Consider the following 6,379-nt stretch of genomic DNA (forward strand, 5'->3'; position numbering starts at 1 on the left):
AGGCGGGTTCTCTACACATCACTGCACATCTTGCCTAGTGATTGCACCCGCAGTGACCCCCGAGGAGGCGGGTTCTCTCTACATCACTGCACATCTTGCCTAGTGATTGCACCCGCAGTGACCCCCGAGGAGGCGGGTTCTCTCTACATCACTGTGCATCTTGCCTAGTGATTGCACCCGCAGTGACCCCCGAGGAGGCGGGTTCTCTCTACATCACTGCACATCTTGCCTAGTGATTGCACCCATTGTGACCCCGAGGAGGCGGGTTCTCTCTACATCACTGCACATCTTGCCTAGTGATTGCACCCACAGAGACCCCCGAGGAGGTGAGTTCTCTCTACATCACTGCACATCTTGCCTAGTGATTGCACTCGCAGTGGAGGACTAAACCAAAATACATTGATCTGCAATCCTCTGGCTTCTAAATTCAAGCTTCAGGAATCCACCAGTGTAAAGTAACATGGCACGGGGTCCACGGGAATCTTACAAATAACCAATATTTAAAAAATGGCAAGATAAAGAGGGAATTTTATTATTATTGCTTGTAGATTTTAAGCCTTCGGGCAGGGTCCTCCTCCTTGTGTCTCCTACCTGTTCATGCACCTCCATTACTGTGCACCCATCCTATGGATCTGAGTGTCCCTAACTTGCCTAATCGCCATGCTCTCATCCAGTGACTGACTAAGCATTACCTTGTACTCATACTGTGCTGTGTGATCTCCATGCTCCCATCCAGTGACTGACTAAGCATTACCTTGTACTCATACTGTGCTGTGTGATCTCCATGCTCCATCCAGTGACTAAGCATTACCTTGTACTCATACTGGGCTGTGTGATCTCCATGCTCCATCCAGTGACTAAGCATTACCTTGTACTCATACTGTGCTGTGTGATCTCCATGCTCCATCCAGTGACTGAGCATTACCTGGTACTCATACTGTGCTGTGTGATCTCCATGCTCCATCCAGTGACTAAGCATTACCTTGTACTCATACTGTGCTGTGTGATCTCCATGCTCCATCCAGTGACTAAGCATTACCTTGTATTCATACTGTGCTGTGTGATCTCCATGCTCCATCCAGTGACTAAGCATTACCTTGTACTCATACTGTGCTGTGTGATCTTTATGCTCCATCCAGTGACTAAGCATTACCTTGTACTCATACTGTGCTGTGTGATCTCCATGCTCCATTCAGTGACTAAGCATTACCTTGTACTCATACTGTGCTGTGTGATCTGGTCTTTCTTGTATTCCTGTATTGTCATATTGCTGTATGTCATCCCTAAATATTGTCTGTAACCTAAACTAATGTCCAGCGCTGCATAATATGTTGGCGCTATATAGATACAATAAATAAATGAATTTGTAAAATAGGTGCTACTAAATTATACAAATTCTGCACACCAAATTATTTTACAGTGGATGCTTCATTGACATTGTGTGTCTAGGAATAAATATATATATATATATATATATTTAAATTTATGATCTGCTAACAATCTGTATAAATATTTTACCATGTAAAATTGTATACTACAGTGAGAGAAGTACTTTTTTGCTTAGTGAACTGGTTGCTTGTTCCCCTGACTCAGTAGGCTGCAAAACCAAAACATTCTTACATACACGTATTTATGTGTAAATGTCTAAGTGTAGAAATATATCCACACTTGAAGCATTAACAATTACCCCTGTAAAATCTTGCTTTTGAGTAATGTAAAAACAACACAAAAACAAAACAAAAAGAAAACCCTACATAAGATAAACCTACGTAAATCACCAGAAATACGGTTAAGAAAATGTAACACAAAAAAGTGGTACTAAAAATGTAAAGCTTGCATCTAAAGAAACAGTAAAAACCTTACCAGGTACTAAAATGTGTCCTGAGATATCTGAACATTTGTCATCGACTCCTGGACAGATTGATGTTACATCCGTCTCACAAGTACCCAACGTGTTAGTTGCAAAGCAAGATGGACACCGAGGACCCAGGTGATCATTGATGTCAATTGGCACTGTAGAAATAGAACATATTAGTAGATGGAAGCGCAGATCTTTCATAAAGGGGTTTGGGGGAGATTTGATGGCGCAGCGGGCTGGGAACACAAAGTGAACACTCACGTCCTGCGAGCTCCAAAGTTCCAAGTCCTGCCGGACTTCTCTGCCTGCAGTGCCACTCATGCTCTAGAACAGGGGTAGGGAACCTTGGCTCTCTAGCTGTTAAGGAACTACAAGTCCCACAATGCATTGCAGGAGTCTGTCAGCCACAGTCATGATTAGTGAAGACAAATGCATTCTGGGTTTTGTAGTTTTATCACAGCTGGAGAGCCAATGTTCCCTACCGCTGGTCTAGAATAGAGATGGCCCGAGCTGTTCGCTGGCGAATGGTTGCCAGCAAACTTCTGTGGTTCGCGATCGCGGAGAACCGCAAACTTTTGCGGAAGTTTGATTTGGCCCCATAGTGCATCATTAGGGTCAACTTTGACCCTCTACACCACAGTCAGCAGGCACATTGTAGCCAATCAGGCTACACTCCCTCCTAGAGCCCAACCCCCCTTATAAAAGGCATGCAGCGTCAGGCATTGGACTCACTCATGTGCCTGCAGTAATTAGGGAAGGGAGAGCTGCTGCAGAGAGAGACATAGGGAAAGCTTAGTTAGGCTCTTGTAGGCTTGTTAGCTTGCTCCTTGCTGATTCTTATTGCTAAAAAAGAGCACCCCTGCCTGTCCTAAGACTCAGTCGGTCCCCACACAGCATCTCTGCCTGCACGCCATGTGACTGCCTGCCCTAAGACTCAGTCGGTCCCCACACAGCATCTCTGCCCGCAGGCCGCTTGACTGCCTTCTCCGCCACCACCAACAGGGTCCAGGACTCCAGGCGGATTCCTGAATTTTTAAGGCCCCTGCTAGCAGCGGCCGCTATAATAATTTTTCTGGTGCGTGTACATGCCTGCCTAATTTTTCTGGCTGCACTAAAGCTGCAACAACAAAACAAAAGGCATGTGTCAATTCCCCTTCGTGATCACTACCTTGCCACGGTGAAGGGGCTTGCGTATCACAATGAAGCAATGACTGCCGGCTATATGAGTGTCTCGGGTGGGGGGGACACACCCAAGATAATAAGGTAGTGGACAGACCAAATTTGATCAGCTGGACAGTCACTGTTGTTCTATCATTGAGCTATCTCAGCCCGGCGACTATATGGGCTTGAACACCGCCACGGCCTACACTCTGGCCATAGTGCGCACCAGTCCAGCACGGCCATCACTACACAAACAGCTGTTTGCGGTGCGTTACACAGTGAGTTTGGTGTGTCAGTGTGAAGCAGTACTCTAATTACACTCCCTGATTGATGTATACACATGCAAGATGTTTTAAAGCACTTTAAGGCCTGCAATTTAGCATTCAATGTGATTTCTGCCCTTAAAACGCTGCCCCTGAATTGGATTGCTCAGAGGACCTATTTCCCTAGCCATTGATGCACCAGAGTGCCATTTGTGCATTCTTGGCATCAGAAAAGGGAGAGAAGCAAGGCAGACACTCTGATGCTGTACGTGATGATGACACAGAGGCACTAAGCTTAGACCTGCATGAGTTGTGTACTCCTTGTTATAGCCTGATGAAGTGGGATATGCCCGCAAAATGCACTTGTCGTGTTGCACTTGTCTGGAGTATGTAAATAAATTGTTTTTTGTGGAAAAAACTCAACAGTATCTTGTGTCTACCTCGGGGTGGCAAGTCCACTGCTGCCTCCTTCATTTTAAAAGTTTTTAGCTCCTTCTATACTACTGGCGCCTCTGTACAACTGTACATTAATCGTATCCACCCCTGGTGGGCAGGATTTGGCCCCTTTCTTCCAATCTACAGAGAGGGACATCTTATTCCTGAATGGGGACAGGTCTAACACTCCCCACCTGCCTATATGGTGCTAAGGATCCTTTGAACTTCCTGGCAGTAAAACCTTAAACAAACTAGGAACAGTGACAGACAGGTTGAGATAAGTACTTCAGAAAATAGCATTGCTCTCTGAATAAATCAGGAGAAGAGCTCAGAGAAACTCTTTTACATAGATAACAACTGAAGATTCTTAACTCTTCCTGTATTGGAAACCATATGAGACTATATTCTTTGCTACCAATGTTCCATTTATTAGCTGTACTACACATACAAATCATTCTCTCATAAGTTTATTTCCCCTTCAGATCCCCTTTAAGGTCACAAGCTGGTGTGAATATTGTATGCAGGCCAAGAAATGTCTGGATCTAGCTGATGAGGATAATATAACAAGGAACACTCTTCCCAGAACTTACTGTTGTAGCCATCAGAGTTACACAGATCTCCTGTACAGCATTCCGTGAAAAGCGATACACGATTTTCATTTGTGGCAAATGCGTTAGAAGCTGCTTTGCAAGGCAAGTTCTCCGCACATCGCTTTAAAACCGAGTGAGTTTGTTGACCTGTAAAAACAAAAGTGATATCAAACAATAGTAGTAACAACAACTATAACAATAATAACAACTATTATTATTTTTATTTATATAGCGCCAACATCTTCCATGATGCTGCCCCATTCACGGTGTTAATAGCAAAGCCCGGCACATGCTAGAAACACCAAATTTGCAGGGAGGACAGTGGGGACAATAATTTTTTTTTTTCAAAAAGACCTTATAGTTTTTGAGAAAATCGATTTTTTTTTTTAAGTTGAGTGTGGGAAATATGGTAATAGTCGCTGAATTTAGCGTTTACGTGCTAGAAACACCAAATTTGCAGGGTTTGTTAAGGAGGAACGAGGGAACAAAACAAAAAATATCTAAAAGACCTTATAGGTTTGGAGAAAAACAATTTTAAAGTTACGATTGGAAAAAGTATACATTTAAATGCGTAAATAACAGATAATGTATAAGCCGAGCGGTAGTGTCAATTTACATATATCAAAAGAAAGAGCAGTGATTTTCCTGACGGGGCTTTCAGGGGGTCCGTAGGCAGTTGTGTACAGACTCCCTGGAAACCAGGAGCTATACCAGCCCTCATGGTCCATGCAAGCCTGCCCCTCTCCCCCAGAGCCATTGTCCAATCCATAGACAAGGGGCTCTTCCCCACCTCCAGTGCCCTAGGAGGAGGTGGGAGCCAACAATGCCTTGGGTGGTTCATGGTAGCATCTGGGAGTCCCCTTCAAGATGGAGATCCCCGTGCAAAATGAGTATAGGGGTAGAAAGTGGTCGGTCTCCATCTTAAAGGGGACCCCCAGATGCCACCATGACCCTCCGCCCCCAGAGCGTCATCGGCCTCTGCCTTCTCCTGGGCAACAGAGGTGGGGAAGAGCCCCTTGTTCATGGATTGGACAAGGGCTCCAGGGGAGAGGGAGAGGCTTGGTTGCCCCTCTCCCCCCCCGGAACCCCCCATACCATAGTCCATAGCTACATGGCTGGGGCTCCACATTCTGGCTATCCCAGCCTGCATGGGGGACAAGGGGTTAAAGAGATTTGCAGCAGCCACAGCACTCACCTCCCTGGCATCCAGCACTGCAGTTCTCCCTCCGTATTCCGGATGGCGCTGTACCCTTATAGTGAGATCGCCACCTGGTGTCATGATGACAGCCGGCGATCTCACTAGGGGAATGCAGAGCCTCGGAGGACAGGAAGAAGAATGTGGATCCCCAGGGAGGTGAGTGAAAATGCCCGCTGCGCACCATTGCTCTGCATAGACCTTGTGTCGGTGACCACGAGTCTAGCTCGGGGCTACCGATCTGAGCTGCGGCTTTCAAACTCCAAGCCTGACTTGGGGTTAATGCCAGGGAGGTTAATTTAAAATGAGGATTAGACATACCGGAAATGATCAGTCGTTCAGAGACGGTCATACAGGCGCTGCCTTCTGGGCATAAAACTTCTTCACCTTCACAGTCGTCTGCATCCCGGGCGCGGCAAGCATGGCACTTGTATTGTACACCCAGCACTAAAAATACAACAAATGCACAGTTATATTACTACAATTACCTGATCGAATAGACTGGTGAAGAGAAAACACTATAAGGACACCTGAAGGGGGAGGAATATGGAGGCTGCCATATTAATTTACTGTTATTATTATTGTTATTAATGTATATAGCATCAGCATCTTCCTTGGCACTGTACAGCAGTATACAGGGTATAACAATACAAAATAGACAAAACAACAGTTAATACAATACAAAAGTGGATAACAGCTGATGCAGTGAACAAATTAACTACATATTTTGACACAGGGGTGGGAGGTATGTACACCCATTACACAACATTGTGAGACAAAGGTGGAGGCGAGCCCTGGCCAAAAGGCCTTACAGTCTAAAGGTTTAAGGTATAGGACAGTAGTTAAAGGGAAGCTGTGTATAAGGTGGTAGAATGGT

At 45.4% G+C, this 6,379-nt stretch overlaps 1 long non-coding RNA gene across 1 annotated transcript; it reads right to left on the reverse strand.

Moving 5' to 3' along the window:
- Positions 1-1,972: 1,972 nt before the first annotated feature.
- LOC137523123 (uncharacterized) lies at positions 1,973-5,895 on the reverse strand. The gene is made up of 3 exons (XR_011022508.1): positions 5,824-5,895; positions 4,308-4,454; positions 1,973-2,013 (listed from the first exon to the last, which is right to left on the reverse strand). It is a non-coding gene; the product is annotated as an uncharacterized lncRNA (long non-coding RNA).
- Between the last annotated feature and the right edge of the window lie 484 nt (positions 5,896-6,379).

This window comes from Hyperolius riggenbachi, chromosome 6 (assembly GCF_040937935.1).
Source record: "Hyperolius riggenbachi isolate aHypRig1 chromosome 6, aHypRig1.pri, whole genome shotgun sequence".
Lineage (NCBI taxonomy): Eukaryota > Metazoa > Chordata > Amphibia > Anura > Hyperoliidae > Hyperolius > Hyperolius riggenbachi.